Source organism: Canis lupus, chromosome 26 (genome assembly GCF_048164855.1).
Source record: "Canis lupus baileyi chromosome 26, mCanLup2.hap1, whole genome shotgun sequence".
NCBI lineage: Eukaryota > Metazoa > Chordata > Mammalia > Carnivora > Canidae > Canis > Canis lupus.
The window spans coordinates 2,723,311-2,744,316 of record NC_132863.1 but is presented as its reverse complement, the minus strand read 5'-3'; the positions used below and the strand labels follow the sequence as shown (position 1 = coordinate 2,744,316).

The following is a 21,006-nucleotide window of genomic DNA, read 5'->3' as shown; positions in this document are numbered from 1 at the left end:
TAAAAATCACAAGACCTGGTGGTGTGTCACTTAAATACCATAATCTCAAAGTGATGATCCATGCAAACAAGCTGTTGAGAGATCTGTAATAACCACAGTGTGGTGTGAAGTATCTGTGATTTCAGTGCTGATATTTCTTTTTCAATAATGGTAGGATATGCTAAGTTCCAGGTAGAGATTAGTGAAAATAAGGATGTAATTTTTTTCCCTTTAAGTTCATGGAACCCCTGAATTAAAAACTGAATTTGGTTAATAATATACCACCTATTTTTTTGAAGTTTCATGTATTCAGAATGTATTTTGTGTCACTCTTAGCTCACTATTTTTGAAGCATTTAGTATAAGTGTCATCATTAAAAGAATACAGAGCTATCTCCATTAGTCAGATAAAAGCCTCTAGAACAATGTTTGGTCAAGGTGTATTTATGCTATTTTAGACTCTCCCTTTATTTTTTACATAGTATCTATTCATAGCAGATTTTGCTTTTATTGAAAACACAATACATAGTTGAAAGGAATGCACTGTCCTTGAAGACACTCCTCATGGGAGAGCTAAGAAATCCAAAAGCATTATTTGAAAAACGTCAAATATGCTTCGACGTCTGGCAAACATTTCCTGTGGGATAAGATCTTGTCTCAACTGCATTCAGGATGAGGGCTTAAAAGTGAAATATGTGTAGAGAACATACCTTACTTAGGAAAATCAAAAAAAGAGGACATATTTTCATTAATGCTATGTGACAAAATTGTATTTTAATATGTACTTTAGATGTATCCCATGTAAGAAATCCAGCAACAAAAACACTTATCTGTCATAAAACTAACTGTATGTAATCTTTTCTGAGAATTAGAAACCTGAATATTTTGTTAGCCTACAAAGTATAGCTAATGAATTTTAATTCATACATCCAATGAATAGAAAGCTGTGGAAATAGATGATCTATGTGATTTAGAAAAACAAATAAATATCATTTAATATATAGCTTATATATGTGTATATTAATAAAATTATCTGTTGAAGCATAACAAATGATTTTCACTTTCCTCTATATTTTCTACAGCAAACATGTATTTCATAACTAAGGAGTTCCGATTCTTCATAAAGAAAGTAAAATTATTTTTTTGGCAATTGAAAGCTAGTGACTTTCAAAGTAATTTGGTTAATAACGTACCACCTATTTTTTTGAAGTTTCATGTAAAATAGAATGTATTTTGAGTCACTGTTAGCTCACTGCTTTTGAAGCATTTAATGAAAGTGTCTTCATCAGCATCATGGGAGAACCATCCTTGTGGACTTAAGAAGAACCTGGGTTTCTGCACCCCAGACCTCAGTGCACATGCTTCCCCAGACACATTTCACAAGTAAACAGATTGTATCACGGGGATTCAACAAGACCACGTGGTAGGGCCCTGTCCCAACTCAACTGCAATATAATTGCCAACTTTGTATTTATTTGCCACATCTTGAGGCTTTTGGTTTGAATTGTGGAAGGTGAGACGATCAGAGCACCAGGTTAGACCCAGGTATGGGAGGAATTTTGTGGATGCAGGAGGAGGGCAACCTTTCTCTGTAGAAGGCCAGGTAGTAAATGCTTCAGGTTTCTCTGGCCCTTTGGTCTCTATTATATACACAACACCGTGGTTGTTGCATGAGTGAGCCTGGGGGTATCCAGCACAATCTGCTATCTTCCCCAAGTAACTAATCTTCCCCAAGTTCAGTGATGTGAACAATCAATATTTGAACCACCCCTCCCCCATGATCTAGTCAAGTCGTTATTGAATAATATAGACCTGAGTTCTTGCACGGACTCACAGATGCTGGTGCAGGTAAATGGCTTATTTCCAATAACATCTGGTCAGTCAGGGTTTCAGACTAGCTACTACAGAGCTTCAGTGGCTGCAGTCCTGCAGGGTGGTTTGACAACTTTGGGTGATTTGGCTTCATCTTGAACTTGAGAAGGCAAGCCCTCTGGGAGTGAAGGAGTTGTAGAGAACAGCTGTAAGGAGGGAGTTTACTCTGGGGTCAGGGTTGCCAACATTTGAGACCATCACTCAGAAATTCCACTTCTACCCACAGGCCTATGGGTGCTTGAGGCTTCATCAACCTTATAGGAGAGGGGAAAAGAAGTGGCTCCCCACTGAGGAAACTTCATATCCCACTCACCTGCATCTAGAGCTAGCCCACCCATGGAGAGATAGGGGAGCATTCAGTCCACACCCAAATCATTGGGAATACTTTCCAGACTGGGAATCATTCTGGAAGGGACTTTTGGGACATTTAGCTTCCCAGAGTCCTTTAAAGGGCTCTCCAGGAAAGGGGAATCACGGGATCCCTACTTGTCTCATTCCACAGGCAGTAGAGAAGAATGCTTTTCCTTGGAACTGCTTGTCACTTTTATGATCACTTCTGGTGACCAGCTGGCCACTGAAGAATCTCAGAGCCAACAGATGTAAGGGAGAAATCTGGCAGCGTCATTCACGGTGCAAATTTAAAACTCCAGCTGGTTCTATGGCAAGCAGATAAAAGCACACAGCTGAAAATAAAGTAAATTCAGAACTTGAAATACGCCATAGACACTCTGTAACTCTCTATTTTCCCACAGCGTGTGGGCTTTTACTCTTTTTCCTGTGGTCTTGAGCTTGGACATCATTTTCGTATTTTGCTTTGCAATCTCAAAGTAGTTTTTTTTGTTAGGAATTAAGCAATCTCTGAATCTAAGGAAAATAATGATTGAAAAAATGTATTTGACTTCCTAGTTCTCAAAAAGTGTTTGCTGCCATTTCCACTTACGGCCTTACAGCCTTCCAAGCAATTGGGAACCTCATTCAAATGAGTTAGCCCCCAGGCTCAGCAGAATTGACAAAGGTGTGGACACCATACCCCGAAATATTTGGGCATTTCGGCCTCTAGCAGAGTGGGAGGCAGCTAGGGTTGGAGACAGGGTGGCACTGCTGTGATGCAGGCTGAGGAAGAGGGGGGAATCTGCCTACTAAGGCAGTCCTGCAGCCCTGTCCCTCAACTACACCCCCAGATCAGCCTTCTCACCTAGAAGCCTGTTGGAATACAGCATCTCTGGCTCTGCCGAAAGCCTTCCGAATCAGAATCTGCCTGACAAGATCCTGGGATGATTTTGGTACACATTAAGTCCCGAAGCATTGTTGTGCCCTGGGAGGAGCCAGCCTAGCAACTGAATGGCCTCTGAGATGAGAGGTTCCTTCCCCTGCCCTCCATTAGAATTTCAGTGGTCCTCCTTCGATGTGTGGAAAGGCAAGCCCAGGACCATTAGCATCAGTAGTGTTCTCTCTGTCAATATCATTCATCATCTTGCAACTTTTCAGAAAAGCAGATTCTGGGCTCAGCCCATGCCTTCTGAAACAGAAACTCCAGAGATTTGAGCATGGATCCCTGGGATTGTAATGCACATGCATGAGAACTACTGGCTCACAATTTGTGAGGCATGAATGAAGTGGCCTCCGAGGCTCTGATCATATCCTCACCATCTCCTCTCCTGGGCTTTCTACTCTGGGTCCTGGCTCTGCCAACATTTCCATGGAACCTGGAAACACAGTTCTTGGCTCCAGGGGCATAGTTACCTCAAGTCTTGTTCCAACGAAGTAGTAAGAATATACCTGTAGTCAAGCAAGTCAGCATTCATAGAATTTTGCCACAAACACAGAAGGTACAGCAGGCATCATAGTTATGAAGTTGACAGTCATGCATTGGGATAAAAACAGAAAGAATGAAGGAATCCAAGATGCTAAAAGCATTAAGGAGCATAGCTTCGTCCATGGACTATCAACTGTGGACTTCTTGTTGGGGAAATAAATCAATCCTCTTTTGGTTCCATTGTTATAATTGGATTTCTGTTACATGCAGCCAGTCACATGCCTAGTAGATGTCTCTTGAATAAGTGTAAATATAGCTTCCTGGATTTCCATTTACTGATTGAATTTCTGTAAGCTTCGAGGCCTGCTCTCTATTTTTAGTCAAATATCATCATTTAATAGTATCTTCTATATGTTTATTAGGTTATATCCCTTAAACCAGAGTTCAATAAAAAGGACAGATAGTCAATATTTTAGGTTTTGCAGACCATTTGGTCTCCACCATCATAGAATGAATGAAAGTTCTGTGTCCCTGTAAAACTATTTGTGGACTTTGAATTTTTTTACAGTGTTCTCATGCCATTAAATGTTTCTCTTCTTTTGATTTTTTCCTAACTACAAAAATACATTAAAAAAAAAAACATTTTTAGCTCATGGGCCTTACAAAAACAGGCAGTGAGACAGACTGGGCCTGCAGGTCATGGTTTGCTGATCCCTGCCTTAAACACATTACAGAAGAAAAATCCCAAATGATGCAGATCTTGCTTATAAGAGTTTTCCCTAATTCAAAGAAGATATGCAGACAAAAAGGTAAAAACCCAACAATGAAAGTAACACTTTAGTAAGAGGGGGGCCCCCAGCTGTAATCTTTACCCTATTCTGGATGCATTTATCACTGTTGCACCAATCTGGAGGGTGGAAGAGAGGCCACCGAGTAAGAAGGAAGAGGGAGAAAGGAGAAACATGAGTGTTTAAGAAGGTAGAGGAAGGAAGGACGAACTGAAATGACCAGAGGCTCTGAATTCAAAGAGAGAGAAATACTGTTCCGTTCTTTCAGTCAAGGCCACAAAGCTTCCCGTGGCTCCCAGATGGAATCACAAATCTTGAGCTGGCCTTGCCAAGACTGATCCGCATCGGGCACTTGGGATCCTCCATCATGTGGTTTCCAGTAAGCTGTGAGCCTATCTATGCTTGACATCCTCTGTATTCTGAACTCACCACATCCAAGACAGGAGCAAGCCTTCTTTACCTTTGGTTACTTAACTAGATGTAGGTTCTGCTGCACAGATGCTTCCGTACCATGAATTAGTTCATACGAAGTGGGCGAATGGGAGCCAAAGACACTGTCCTGCATACATGTACTAGTTCAGACACTAATTTTCATGCACTTTTATTAATCACTCTGTCACTACTACATTCTAGAACAAGAGCTATATTTTTAAAAAATTGGAAATATCTCTAATTTGTAGTGAGTAGGTTAATATGTGAGAAAGTATGCTGGTTTCCTATTATTGCTGAAGCCAACTACCACAGATTTGTGGTTTAAAACAACACGCATTTATTTTCTTAATGGTTCTGGAGGTGAAAAGTTCAAAGTCAAGGTGTTGGTAGGGCTGTGTTCCTTCTAGAGAATCCAGGGGAGGACTTTCTAGGTTTTGGAGGTTGCCTGCATTTCCTGTCCCATGGTCCACTTCATTTTCAAAGCCAACAGTGTAGCACCTGCCAGTCTCTCTCACTCTCTGACTCCTATTTTGGTTGTTATATCTCTTTCTGTCTTTCTCCTCCATTCTTTTTAAGGAACTTGTGATTACATTGGGCCCATGGGACTGAAGCTGTAGATTCAAAGATGATAAAAGGTTAATAATAAAACCATGACAAAAAATCACTCTGCACAAATGACACAATTGCCCTAACATTTCTGATCTAAGTCACAGGTCAAATATGTCAAATATAGCACTTGGATTGTATTCTATGAAACCTTCAGGGGCTTATAAATGACATGAGTTAAAAGCACCATCCATCTTTTCCTGACCTAAACTTTGTTTCTTCTTAAAAATGCCATTAAAAAAAAAAAAACTCCATTTCTTTTTAAATTTTATTTTATTTAAATTCAATTTGTCAACATATAGTATAACACCCAGAGTTTCATTCAATTTCCTACATTTCATACTTAAAACTACAAGATTGTCTGCTGATTCCTGTGGTGAATGAATGACATGGATGATGTTATAAATCCTCAAAGAAGATTCTTGGCCAATTGTAATTGCAGCGCCTCACTCGCCACAGCAGAGCATTGGAAATCCACATCTACACATCTTTTCTTTGTCATGTGAATCAGACTTGCCTAGATTTTGCAGCAAAAACTATAAGAACTCCAACTTTGTGTCTCTTGAGCCTTGGTAAGGGCCACCAAACCAGTCTAAATGGTTCACTTTATTTATAATGCCGTATTCCTTTTTTTCCCTAATTTAGTGATGAGCAGGAGATTTTAAAGTAGGAGAAGAAAAACAAATGGAAATAAAAAGATGTGTGAGCTGTTTTCTTCCCAGATTTGGTTTGTCCTAGCTCCTCCAGAAGCCAAAGCTAGATTCAAGAACTAAAGCTTAGATGTCCACTCTCTGAAACACATCACCATGGGTGGTCTGACCCCACACAGTTGTCTGTGGCCCCCACAGTGACCAGGACATTCTTTATTGCTCACTTTCAATTCCCCTCCCCCAGCAATTAATTTTACTTATAAGACAGTCACCTTTCCTAGCCAAACTGTTGAAAGATAGAAACATCATCTTCCAAGAAAGTACAAATCTTAGACCCATAAAAACCTGAGACAGAAAAGGTAAGAGGCTTTGTCAGTTTCTCCTCTAGTTTCAGAGTGGGCACATGCAGTGCTGTTGAACTTGAGCAATGTTTATGGCAAAAAGAAGGGGTCAGAACACCAGTCCTTCATTTATGGAGAGATTTTATTTGCAATCTAATGGGCAGAAAGAAAATTTCTGTTAACAGAAATGTCACCCAGCAGGGTGCCTGGTAATAAAAATGTCACCATCAACTATGTTATTGTAAGAAAATGTGTTTTCTATATTTTGCCACTCCCATTTTTATATCCCTTTAAAAGGAGGTGCAGTATAGCCTTATGCACAAGGGTGGGTTTGCCTGAGAGATGTGCGGGAGGCTTCATTGAGACAGTATTATGAAATGCAGCTTCAAACTAGAAACAACCCAAGAGTTCATCAATTAAATGGATACTCAAATTGTGGTATGCCTATTCAATAGAATTTATTCAGCAGTTAGGGGGCATAAACACACAGTAGCAGGAATGGGTCTCAGAAGCATTGCCTGAAAACAGATTTACACAAGAGAGTAGGTTCTGATTCCATTTTCACAAAATTTTTTAAAACTAATCCATAGAGGGGGAAAAATCAGAGTAGCAGTTGGCTCTAGTGAGAGCCTGGGGTTGGGAGAGTGGTCATAATTGGCCAATAAGGGGGTGATGAAACTTTCTGGGGTCATGTTCCTTACTTTGATAAGGGTATGAGTTACAAGGTCTCTGCATTTGTCAAAACTCGTGGAATGGTACACCTAAACTTTATACATTTAATAACATGTAAATTTTACCTCAAAAGAAAAACTCAACCATAAACTATTATTGGACTCTAGTTAATGGCATGTACCAGAGTGTTTAGGAGGAAGTATACTGATGTCCGCAACTAACTTTGAAATGCACCCCAAATAAGATGCATCAATGGGTGGATAGATGGGTAATCATGTGATAAAACAACTAGAGTACAGTATTAGTGGTGGAATCTAGGTGGATGTAGAGATGCTTGTTGCATGTTTGAGCATTTTCTTTTCTTTTTTAAAGATTTTATTTATTTATCTTTATTTGTCTTCAGGATCAGGCCCTGGACCAAATGCAGTGCTAAACTGCTGAGCCACCCGGGCTGCCCTCTTTTTTGTTTTTTAAAGATTTTATTTATTTATTCATTAGAGACACAGAGAGAAAGGCAGAGACATCGGCAGAGAGAGAAGCAGGCTCCATGCAGGGAGCCCAATATGGGACTTGATCCCCGGACCCAGTATCACGCCATGAGCGAAAGGCACACGCTCAACTGCTGAGCCATATTGGTGCCCCTTTTTGAGCATTTTCTTAACAAAATATCAGAAAAATGGCATTGCTAGGGGAGTATGCCCTCTGTCCACTAGACATTTTTCACTGACTTGTGGGAGACTCACCTTGATCCATTAAAGATGAATGACAATCTTGCTTTGCAATCAGCATTTGCCGTAGGCACTGCTGTGTGAATGTCCATCCATGCAACACTTGCAATAGCAACAACAGGAGGTTTTCTGTGACTTCATCCTTGTCCAAATGGGGAATAGTTAAAGGACAGCCAAGGGAAGAGCTTTGTGAGGGCCAAGGTCCATCTGTCCATCAGGCTGACACCCAACACCATCATCTCTGAGGAGTGCACCAGTTCTGGGGTTCCTTCTAATTGGTTCCCATGTGCTTTTCCATGGCAGTTTCTCTCTTCTCCTTCATGAGCCCTCCTTCCAGTTAATCAGTGCCTTCACTATTTTTTTTAGCATTCCTGAGTGCTACCCGGAAAGTTTCCCCTCTCACCTTCTGCCTCTGCATCCCAACCCTTCCTGCCCTGGGCAGCTGTGTCAGCTGTTCCTCATTGCAACTCTCTTCCATCTCACATTTTGCATGTCTGTGCCTTTCTTACTCCTTCTCAGCACCATACCCACACCACCGACCCCTCCCACCTCTTCATTTCCACCACCCCATCCCTTCCCTTTATCTCATCCATCACCCGTATTTATTTTATTCCTCACTTAATGTTTGTAGGGATATATATATATATATATATACATGTATACACACATGTGCATGCACATACACACAGGTGGTACTCATATATTTATTTTGTTTACTTCTCTTCCCTCTATCTGTTCCATGGAGTAGTCATCATGTCTATGTTGTTTACTTTTGGTTAGATGTAGAGCACATGACCAGCACATTTTAGGCTCATGATAAATAGCACTTGTCTGTTCTTCTCAGCCTGTCCTGGCTTTTACCTTTTGAAATACTTGAGCTTAAAAGCCTAGCTCAGGGATCCCTGGGTGGCGCAGCGGTTTAGCGCCTGCCTTTGGCCCAGGGCGTGATCCTGGAGTCCCGGGATCGAATCCCACGTCGGGCCCCCGGTGTATGGAGCCTGCTTCTCCCTCTGCCTATGTCTCTGCCTCTCTCTTTCTCTCTCTCTCTCTCTCTCTGTGTGTGACTATAAAAAAAAAAAAGCCTAGCTCAATCTCCAACATTAAAAAATAATAATTCTATTATTTGTGTTGTTCTTCTTGGCACATCTGCTTCTCAACTGATTTGTAAGCTCTCTGAAGGCTACAACCCAATTTTATATCCCTGTTACAATATTTTATACACAGTAGGAAATAGTAAACATCTATGGTGTGATTATTTTCTGTCTAGGAGAAGATTCAAATTTTCTTTTTCTTTGGTTAGTGAAGTATAGCTGACACACAAAACTACATTAGTTTTGGGCGTATAACATAGTGATTTGACAATTCTATGTGTTATGCTATGTTTACCACAAGTGTAGCTCCCATCTGTCACCATACTACATTATTACAATGCCATTGACTATATTACCTGTGCTGTACCTTTCACCCCTGTGATTTTCATTCCATAGCTGGAAGTTTGTATTTCCCACTCCCCTTCACCTATTTTGTCCATCCCCCCCAAGACCCTCCCCTCTGGCAGCCATCACATAGTTCTCTGTATTTATGAGTCTGTGTCTGCTTTTTGTTTGTTTACTTCTTTGTTTTGTTTTTCAGATTTCCCATATGAGTCAAATCATATGGTATTTGTCTTTCTCTGTCAGACTTACTTCATTTAGCATAATACCCTCTAGGTCTATCCATGTTTCTGGAAATGGAAAGATCTCATTGTTTCTTATGGCTGAATAAAATTCCATTGTATGTATATATCACATCTTCTTTATCTATTCATCTATCAGTGGACACTTGAGTTGCTTCCATATCTTGACTGTTATAAACAATGCAGCAATATACATAGGGGTGCATATATCTTTTCGAATTAGTATCTTCATTCTTTTTGGGTAAATATCAAGTAGTAGAATTATTGGATCATATCTAATTCTATTCTAAATTTTTAGAAGAAGCTCCCACAGTGGCTGCACCAGTTTGCACTCCCACCAACAGTACATGATGGTTTAGCTTGAGGCTGTTTTTAATAGTCAATGCCTCATACCACTGCAAAACCTTCTCTGATATTTTTCAGAAATGAAATACATGATGGTCTTAGTAACCTTCAGAATATGGTGTCTACAGGGGCCACAAACATACAGGAAAGACTTTAAAATCTAGAGCTCTAAGGATTTCTGCTTTACTGAATTCTTAGAATATTCCTTGGTCCTCTCACGGCTGTCCCCCAGCAGTCCTTCACTTTGTTGCCGACAAATGAGCAGATGGAAAAAGCAAAACCTGGAGGTGAGCTGCCTGGGGTCTTTACCATGGACAGGTGCAGGGCCAGAGCCAGGCCTGACTTCCTAGCACTGACTCTTAGAGCATGGTACTTGCCCTCTCTGAGCCACAGGTTCCTCTATGGTACAGGGAGGATGAAAACTCAGTGATGTATCTCAGAACCTGTCTGGGAGAAGATGTTTAATGGTTTTCTCAGCTACATTGTACATGTTTATAAATTGCTTACCCTTCTATCTTTTGGTATCCACTTAGCAATTGTGCAAGCCCTCCCAGGGATGAGAAGGGTTGCTGAGGCCGTGGATACTAACAGATATTGGGAGAGTCTCATGGGGATCCAGATGGCAGAGGAAGATGGTGCCAGCAGTGCCCAAACTGAACAATAGGATGAGCAAGGAAGAGGCAGCACGGGAAGTCCCATTCAACCAGAGAAGGACCAGTTAGCCTATTGAGCTCTTGACAGCTGCCTTGGATATGAGATTCCATTTCACTTAGCAACTGGCATAAATTTAAAGAGTCATTGATTGATATGTATCAATCTATAAGACTTACTTTGCAGCCAGTGTCCTGAGATGCACATATGTACACACACACATGCACATGTACACAAACACCCCATGCACCCATCTATCCTTACCTCACCCAGCCCCTTTCCACACATCCTTGCATCTACCCCTCTGTCCTAAACTAGCTTTTAACAGATTTTACTCAGAATAAAATAAACTCTTAAAAAGTCAAACTTTCTCTGCTTTTCTTCTTCTTCTTCTTCTTCTTCTTCTTCTTCTTCTTCTTCTTCTTCTTCCTCCTCCTCTTCTTCTTCTTCTTTTTTTTTTTTTTTTGATCTGGAGTGAACAAAGATCATCTTTTTGAATGATACAATTTACACTGTATCTTCCTAGTAAAATAAAGAGAACCTGTCTCCTTGTGCCATTCTTTCATCAACATTTAGGGAGTGACATGGTTTTAATAAGAGCAAGGTTCTGAGGAGTCAAATGGGCTTCAGTTTAAATCTTCTGATGCTCATGACATTGGACAAAATGCTTAAATGCCATCAAGCTTTAATTTCTCCACCTGTAAATCAGACATAATTCATAGCGCCCAGTGCGTAATGAAATAAGACATTTAGCACACAGGATGAGCCCAAGCAATCATTACTACTCTTCGCTCTGTTTTCATGATAGCTATGACCTCTGAGTTTCAGTTTCTTTTCTCTGTCAAAGTGAGGATAAAAGCCACATCCTAGGGTTAGATGACACAATCTGGATGACACAGTCAGGGTTATGCTGAATCCCTGGATCTGGTTCATGGACACCCAGGATGGGCAGTGGAACCAGGAAGACATAGGGAAGTGTCGAGAAAAATCGATGTTGCCGTTTATGCTGTTGTCAGCAACTATACTGCTATTAACATTGCTGCCCAGATCTTGCTGGCCTGGGAATTGTGAAGATCCACAGCCCTAAAAACTTAAAGCTTATGAGGACATATGATCATCTTCAAGAATCTACACATCAAGGCTATACAATACCTGTGACTCAGTCTTCAGTTTTAATTTTAAATTGCTGTGTCAAACCTCATTTATTTGGATGAGATATAGGAACATGTGTTTGTCTTGTTGGGAGAGAAAAGAAAGTGAGTCTGAAGATGTGAAAAGTCTGAACTAGAGGATATTTTACATGGTATTGTGGCAGACCCTCTGTGGCCACCCTCCTTCCCAATCCACAAGACCTACTTTGTAATCCTCCTTCCAGTGCTTGGACTAGAGATGGTCATGTCATCCAATTCTAGCCAACTGAATATAAAAACACTGCTTGGTGAGCAACCTGGAGGGTCCCTTCATAAATGACACACATGGAGGGTCCTTCAAAAATGACAAGCATAGGGTCTGGTTCTGGTAAAAAAACAAAAGTAATAACTCTGGGCAAAATATGAAAAGCAGCCATTTGAAGGCACTGGGGAGTGACCAAAATCAGGCAGAAACCGCAGAGACTTAACTCTTTAAAAAAGGAAATTATTTTGGTGAGATTTATGTTTATTCATGTTTTTTTATTTTTTATTTATTTTTTATTTTTTTTTATTTTTTTTTATTGGTGTTCAATTTACTAACATACAGAATAACACCCAGTGCCCGTCACCCATTCACTCCCACCCCCCGCCCTCCCTCCCCTTCTACCACCCCTAGTTCGTTTCCCAGAGTTAGCAGTCTTTACGTTCTGTCTCCCTTTCTGATATTTCCCACACATTTCTTCCCCCTTCCCTTATATTCCCTTTCACTATTATTTATATTCCCCAAATGAATGAGAACATATAATGTTTGTCCTTCTCCGACTGGCTTACTTCACTCAGCATAATACCCTCCAGTTCCATCCACGTTGAAGCAAATGGTGGGTATTTGTCATTTCTAATAGCTGAGTAATATTCCATTGTATACATAGACCACATCTTCTTTATCCATTGATCTTTCGTTGGACACCGAGGCTCCTTCCACAGTTTGGCTATCGTGGCCATTGCTGCTAGAAACATCGGGGTGCAGGTGTCCCGGCGTTTCACTGCATCTGTATCTTTGGGGTAAATCCCCAGCAGTGCAATTGCTGGGTCGTAGGGCAGGTCTATTTTTAACTGTTTGAGGAACCTCCACACAGTTTTCCAGAGTGGCTGCACCAGTTCACATTCCCACCAACAGTGTAAGAGGGTTCCCTTTTCTCCACATCCTCTCCAACATTTGTTGTTTCCTGCCTTGTTAATTTTCCCCATTCTCACTGGTGTGAGGTGGTATCTCATTGTGGTTTTGATTTGTATTTCCCTGATGGCAAGTGATGCGGAGCATTTTCTCATGTGCGTGTTGGCCATGTCTATGTCTTCCTCTGTGAGATTTCTGTTCATGTCTTTTGCCCATTTCATGATTGGATTGTTTGTTTCTTTGGTGTTGAGTTTAATAAGTTCTTTATAGATCTTGGAAACTAGCCCTTTATCTGATATGTCATTTGCAAATATCTTCTCCCATTCTGTAGGTTGTCTTTGAGTTTTGTTGACTGTATCCTTTGCTGTGCAGAAGCTTCTTATCTTGATGAAGTCCCAATAGTTCATTTTTGCTTTTGTTTCTTTTGCCTTCGTGGGTGTATCTTGCAAGAAGTTACTATGGCCGAGTTCAAAAAGGGTGTTGCCTGTGTTCTTCTCTAGGATTTTGATGGAATCTTGTCTCACATTTAGATCTTTCATCCATTTTGAGTTTATCTTTGTGTATGGTGAAAGAGAGTGGTCTAGTTTCATTCTTCTGCATGTGGATGTCCAATTTTCCCAGCACCATTTATTGAAGAGACTGTCTTTCTTCCAATGGATAGTCTTTCCTCCTTTATCGAATATTAGTTGCCCATAAAGTTCAGGGTCCACTTCTGGATTCTCTATTCTGTTCCACTGATCTATGTGTCTGTTTTTGTGCCAGTACCACACTGTCTTGATGACCACAGCTTTGTAGTACAACCTGAAATCTGGCATTGTGATGCCCCCAGATATTGTTTTCTTTTTTAAAATTCCCCTGGCTATTCGGGGTCTTTTCTGATTCCACACAAATCTTAAAATAATTTGTTCTAACTCTCTGAAGAAAGTTCATGTTTTTTTAGAACACATACCCAATTCACGGAGTGTGGGATAACTAAAACACTTGCAGGCAGTACTAGTATTACTGGCTGGAAGTGTCAAGGAATGGAGTGCAGGGTTTGCACAGCTGGAAATTAAGATGGTAATCTTAGAAAATAGGAAGCCACAGGGACGAGCCCCCAAATCATCTAAATATAAGCAACACTTAAAGCTTTGACTAATCCCCTGAAATGCATGCATGAAGGAGGATCCAAAAGCCTGGTGGAAATTAAGAGATGGTTGAGAAGGCTGAACATGTATTCCTGCCACTGACCACTACAGGGAAGACAGAGTTTCAAGTTAAAGTCCCAAGTCAGGAAGGCTTGGTAAACACTTGCACTTTTCACTGAAATCCCCCCAAAAGCCATACCTTAGAGGTAAAGATTATGTCCCAGAACTAAGGAATTTACTCTAGGATTAAGGGGGAAAACAGCAAAAGATACATGCCCTAATAAAGCATGAAACCAAGTCTTCGCAAATTCTATGTAATCAACCAGGAATTTAACAGCCTAGTAGAACAAACATCAAACTCACAGAATGGTGGAAGATTATACAAACTACAGCCTCCTACATGTGTCAAAGTCCATCTATGATTTAAAACACAGCCGCTGAAACAAACAGGAAAAAAAAATGACCCATAATTTTAAAATAAATAAAACAGTCAATAGAAAAAGGTGTTGAAATGAGTCAAATAGTGTAATTAACAGACAAAGACTTTAAGGAAACTATTAAAATCACAAAGCTAAAGAAAAAGATAGTCACTTGCATAAACAATATCAGTAAAGAAATGGAAACTGTAAAAAAAAAAAGAAGGAAATTCTAGTCCTGATAACTATCTATATCTGAAATGAAAAGTTTATATATGAACTTAAAAGCATATGGGAAATGGTAGGCCAATGAGCTTATGAACCTGAATATAACTCAGTAGAAATTAATTAGTCTGAGGAACAGAAAGATAGTTTCAGAAAGAATAAACAAAGCTTCAGTGGTATATAACTGGAGTCTTAGATGCAGACAAGAAAAAGAATGTAACAACAAAGTATTTGATGAAATATTTCTCAAATTCTCAAAATTTTGTTAAAATTTTAAGGGTGCAAAAATTGTAGTGAGCCCCCAGCACAGAAGTACAGAGAGACCCATAATTATGTTTCTCATAGTTTAAATCAATGAAAAGCAATGATAAGGAGAATATCTTGAAAGTAGCTAGAGAAAAACAAACAGATGTCTTATCAGGAACAATGCAAACCAGAAGACAATGGGATGATATCTTTAAAGTACTAAAACAAACAAACAAAAAAGCCATTATCAACAGAAAATATTATGTCTGGATAAAACATTCTTCAAGGATGAAGGAGAAATAAACACATTTTTAGATAAAAGAAAACTAGGATAATTCAGTGCCAACAGACGTGCTCAATACTGGTGCTAAAGGAAGCTCTCAGGTGACAGGAAATGAAACCCGATAGAAATCTGGGCTTCACAAAAAAGAAACAGAAACACCTAAAATGGTAAATATGTGAATAGGTATAAAAGATGACATTTACTCAATTCCCTCAAAAATAACTGGCTTTTTAAAGCAAAGACTATGGGGTGCCTGGGTGACTCAGCGGTTGAGCATCTGCCTTTGGCTTGGGTCATGATCCTGGGGTCCTGGGATCGAGTTCTGCATCAGGATCCCTACAGGGGGGTGGGAGAGGGAGGGTGCTAAATATTGCAAGTTCACCCAACGTACAAGTAGAACCAGAATAAAATACACAGAACAGGTATCGATTCATTTGCATTCATGTAAGAATTATTTATAATTCATATCTATTTTAGACAAACACATATAAGCATTGAGATAAGGTCCCCAAGGAGGTGAATTATTAGCAAGCTACAGGGCTCAGCTGAAAATCTCTCATGAACCGCATTTCCCCAGTCAACCTTTATTTATTTATTTACTTTTGGTTTGTTTTCTTGTTTGTTCAGCTAATGCGTGAGTTGATTCCAGACCTTGTGACTCTGAATTTTGAAATAACAAGGCCCAAATGAATCATCTTTTCCTATGCTCAGAAAGGATAAATGTCTCGTGTTGAAGACCTTCAATATGCAGCTGAAGTTAAATGACATTTAATTTCAACCACAAACCATGAAATATCAAATTCAGTCTCTCTGAACATTAAAGAAGTGATTCTGGGCATCTGGTCTCTGTGCAATGGAAAAAAACCTCCTAATGGAAGCCTCCACAACTTTACTACTGACACTGGTTTCACATCCAACTGGGATCTGTAGTAACCAAGAGCTTTTCTAAGGTTGTTTTTATTTATGAATTGTAATAATGTGAAAGGTTGTTTCCATAGTAAAAAGCTGCTTCCCTAAAAATGCATGGCCAAAAGCCCAAGGGTAGGGTTTGACTATGACCATCTCGAAGAAGGAAATGTAGTTAGATGATTTGCAGGAGGGTGGTGGGGGAGGAGGTAGTGGTAAAAGAAATAACCTAAAAATGTGAATCTTTAAGTCCAGACTCTGTGTGAGGGAGAGGTGAGTGGGCGTGGAACAGAAAGGGAGCCCTTTTCTTCATGATGTTAGTGAATGTTTTGATGGAGGTCAGCAAAATGAAGGGGATTAGTGATTCCTGTGCTGCCTGGGAGGGAGGTCGAGAGAGGATTTATCACCCAAGGGGTACCTTCTCAAGCTGAGCAGAAGATACAGGCAATGGAGAAAATTCATACACTACAAGGCTAACTTCAGAGTCATTCACTTTTTATTACCTCTGAATTAATGAAGTTCAATTCAATCATGGTTCCCTGTTCCATAAAAAATACAGATCACAACTTGTAAACCTTTATTTTATCTATAACATCACTAAGCAGGACTTTAAAATTAACTTAATGATGGTTTCCATAGGGAAGGGGTGTGAATGGATGAAAGAAGTGAAGGGGATTAAAAGCACACTTACCATGATAAGCACTGAGTAATGTCTAGAATTGGTGAATCACTATATTGTACACCTGAAATGAATATAACACTGTATGTTAACTATACTAGAATTAAAGATTTTTTAAATTTAGTTATTCATAAGAGACACAGAAAGAGAGACAGAGACACAGGCAGAGGCAGAAGTAGACTCCCTGCAGGGAGCCCATTTATTACGTTTTTTATTTTAATTCCCAGTATTCCCAGGGGCACCCAGGTGGCTCAGTGGTTGAGTGTCTGCCTTCCGCTTGGGTTGTGATCCCGGGGCCCTGGGATCGAGTCCCACATCAGGCTCCCTGTGGGGAGCCTGCTTCTCCCTCTGCCTGTATCTCTGCCTCTCTCTGAGTCTCTCATGAAGAACTAAATAAAATCTTAATAAAAATCTTAAATATAAAATCAATTTGATGAGGTATCATTTACATACAGTAAAATGTACCCATTTTACATGTATGGTTTGATGAGTTTTGACATATAAACACTCATGTGACCACCATCCAATCAAGAGAGAATATTTTTCTCCGTGAAAGTCCCTCAAGAACCTCTGCAGTCACTCCTTACCCTCACTCTCATATAATTGTTGATCTACTTTCTCGCACAATAGAATAGTGTTACCCAGTCTAGAATTTCATAGAAATAGAATCATGCGGGGATCCCTGGGTGGCTTTAGCGCCTGCCTTTGGCCCAGGGCGTGATCCTGGAGTCCCAGGATCGAGTCCCACGTCGGGCTCCCGGCATGGAGCCTGCTTTTCTCTCTCTCTCTCTCTCTCTCTCTCTTTCTCTCTCTCTCTCATAAATAAAGGAATAAATCTTTAAAAAAAAGGAAATGGAATCATGCAAAGTGGACTCTTGTGTGTCTGTTTACTTTGCAAAACATACTTTTGAAATTCACCGTGTCATTGTGTATATCAAAAGATTTCTTCTTCTTCCTTCTTTGACGAGGAATAATACTGTACTGTATGGGTAAGCTCAATCTTTATCCATTCACCTGCTGATGAATATCTGGGTAGTTTCCGCACATAAACAGGTCATGTTGATCAAGACATTATAGGGATGACCACCATGGGGACCAATGAAGGTGTGAGTGTGAGATCTTCAGGTGGGATGCAGGTTGCACAATCTCTCTGGAGATGGCAGGCAGCTTTTGAGCAACTCCAACCCTAGTACTTCTGTGTGTGTGTGTGTATGTGTGCATGAGTTGAGGGCAAACATAAATTTAAGTATGTCCATTTGGACATAAGATATTATTAAAGCTATACACTATTGTTTAATGCTCCACCTTTCCTATCTTAAACAGGTTGAGAGGACAACCAGTCTAGCTTGTTGCTGGTTGGCACTGTTTGAATTGTAGCTCTCATTTAATTTAATGGGAAGCAGGGTAACCCATTGGTTAAGACCAACACACAAGATTCCACGCCTATTCTGTCAGCTGACAACTGTGTGACCATGGGCAAATTTGTCAGCTTCTTTATCTGTAAGGTAAGAATAGTAATAGTGCCTGTTTCTCAGCCAATAAGTACTACTTCCATATCCAGTAAGTAGTAAAAGTTAAATGAATGGCTTCCCTTCCATGGATTTCATGACGTGTTACATGAAATAACATATCCGTCTGGTCTTTCATTTAAAAAATATTTGCGACTTGGGGCACCTGGGTGGCTCAGTCGGTTAAGCATTTAACTCTTGATTTCGGCTCAGGTCATGATTTCAGGGTCATGGGATCAAACCCTGTGTTGGGTTCCCTGCTCAGCGAGAAGTCTGCTCAAGATTCTTCCTCTCTCTCTGCTATTTGCACTCTCTCTCTCTAAAAATAAATGAATAAAAACTTAAAAAAAAAAACATTTGCTACTCAACTATGTGTAAAGCACTGTGTAAGGCACGATAAAGATATAGTCCCTTCCCTCTAGCTTCTTATAATCCCTTAGGAATACAGAGACATGTAGTCACTGAGCCAGCACTCGAGAAACTAAGTGATAAAGACCGTTAGAGCAATCCAAAAGAGAATCCTTTCCTCAGGGCCCAGCTTCCTCCTGAGGAAATCAGGCCATGATTTAAGGTGAAAGGAAGGAGTATCTCAGCTGGGTTTAAGGACAGGTGAGGATGCTGTCAGTACTCAGTCCTTAGGCTTGTTATCATACGTGGAGTCAAATCCCATTGCCTGTGTCTGTGTCCCTGTACCTGATGGCTTCCCCAGCCCCGCTGCCCCATGTTTGTTTCTCTAGGGGTGCCAGCAATGACTCATCACCATCCCTGGGAACAGTCCCTTACCCATTATGGATGGGAGTTGAGGATAAATACCCTGGTTCCATTGTCCTACAGGTGGAATGACTCTGCTAGGTTTGGCAACATTTCCTGAAGTTTCCATAGTGACTCTATCACTATTCCTTTACTTCCCAGTAATGTACTTGTTTTTGCAATCCTTGTCTCCAGCTGTGCTTCTGGGAGCTTGAGGGGAAGGAGCTTGGTGTTCAGGCAGACATGGTGGTAACAGTCCAGGAGACCTGCAGTGAAGGTCTGGGTATGGGCCAAACAGGGTTGGGATGAGTAGATTGTGGGGGGAGCAGCTGATGGTCTCTGGCTGCTGGTAGGGGAGACAGAGGTTACAGATATCAAAGGTACAAACAGGACCACCCTGGGTGGCATAGCCTCACCCTGCCTGCCTGTTATATTGCTCCAATCCCCCTAGCTGGCTATGTATTCAACATTTATTGAGCACCACTGTATGCCAGACCCTGGTCTAGATGCCTAGGGGCATATCCAGACCACTGTCCTTGTGGACCCTGCATATATATAAATATAGACAATAGATAATACATCATAACTGTGAAAGGAAAGTGTACACTATGTTAGAAGTCATCCAGTGCTTTGGAGAAAAGCAAGGCAGAGCAAGCATCCCTGGGAGGCTGGAGAGAACAGTTCCATGACCCACTGTGAGTGGACAGAGAGGTGGAAACGTGGAGGAAGAGTCAGGAGACACAGAAGAGTATCATCTCAAAATTGTTTCCAGAATTAGAAAGTCAACAGAATGGACAAGAGGGCATACCCACAATAGTAAGAAAAGAAAATTACCCCAAACTTAATGAAGTGGAGGCTCTCTAGGTGGGGTCCCCCGGCCAGTGGCAGCAGCAACTTCACCTGGAAAGCTAGCAGAAATGTGAATTCGTGGACTTCATCGCAAACGCAAACCCGCAAACTCGCTGACTCAGAAACTCTGGGCTGAGGCCCAGCTCTCTGGATTTCAGCATGCCCTGAGGGGGCGCCAGGGGATCCCAACACAAGCACGCGCGCGCGCGCGCACACACACACACACACACACACACTCAAGTTCATGCTGTGCCAAAACAAAACACCCTCCTGAGATGGGATGTGCTCCCCCAGGGCAGGCAGGGTGAGAAAGACCACATCTCCACCCCCGAAGTGAAACCTCAGAATGTAAAAGGAAATGAGGAAATGAGGAAATGGTAAAAAGTATTCGAGGGGAAGAGCAGAAAAGAAAATAAATTGCCTATGAAGGAAAATAATCATTGGACATCAATCTTCACATCAAGAACAGCCTGCAAGAAAGCCAGGGCTTAAGTGTCTAAAGGGCAACGATCTGCAGGCAGTCCCCAACTTACAATCATTCGATTTAGGTTTGGGACTTTCTGACAGTGTGAAAGTAATACACATTCAGTAGAAACCACACTCTGATTTTTTATCTTTTCCCAGGCTGGTGATATGCAGTACGATTCTCTCTCATGGTGCCTGGTGGGGGCAGCCCCCAGTCAGCCACGTGATCAACAGAGACAACAAATGGTATGCTGACAACAGTTCTGTTTTTCACTTTTAGTACAGTATTCCATAAGTCACATGAGGTAGTTAACACTACGTTATAAAGTAAACTTTGAGTTAGATGATTTGGCCCAACCGTAAGCTGATGTAAATGTTCCAAGTATGTTTACGGGAGGTTAGGCCTTAGCCTAAGCTATGATGTTGGGGGGAAGGGGTAGGTGTATTAAATGCATTTTAACTTACAATATTTTCAATTTATGATGGCCTTTGTGAGATGCAAGCCCACTATAAGTCAAGGAAGATTTGTGTAATACAGAAATCATTAGCCAGGTAAGCCATCATTCAGCAGGGAAAGAAGTATTATTTCCAGTCATGCAAGGATGCAGCAAGTCCTCTACGAGGACCTCCTTGGAAAAAGACAAAAACCAAACAACCAAAACACTTGTATTTTGGTATTTAGCTCCACTCCTGTGAAATCCAAGAGCACTGAGAATTAGGGGTAGGGGAAAGGAGACCATGTAAAATTCATAGT

At 40.8% G+C, this 21,006-nt stretch overlaps 2 long non-coding RNA genes across 4 annotated transcripts in view; one reads left to right on the top strand and one right to left on the bottom strand.

Moving 5' to 3' along the window:
* The window catches only part of LOC140617961 (uncharacterized), a 49,358-nt gene that overhangs the window by 8,751 nt on the left and 19,601 nt on the right, over positions 1–21,006 (top strand). For all 3 annotated transcript variants that reach the window (XR_012018109.1, XR_012018108.1, XR_012018110.1), the window contains exon 2: positions 20,412–20,498. This is a non-coding gene — a long non-coding RNA (uncharacterized lncRNA). The remainder of the gene's footprint in view (positions 1–20,411; positions 20,499–21,006) is intronic.
* Positions 6,865–19,976, bottom strand: LOC140617963 (uncharacterized). The gene is made up of 2 exons (XR_012018112.1): positions 19,773–19,976; positions 6,865–16,744 (listed from the first exon to the last, which is right to left on the bottom strand). It is a non-coding gene; the product is annotated as an uncharacterized lncRNA (long non-coding RNA).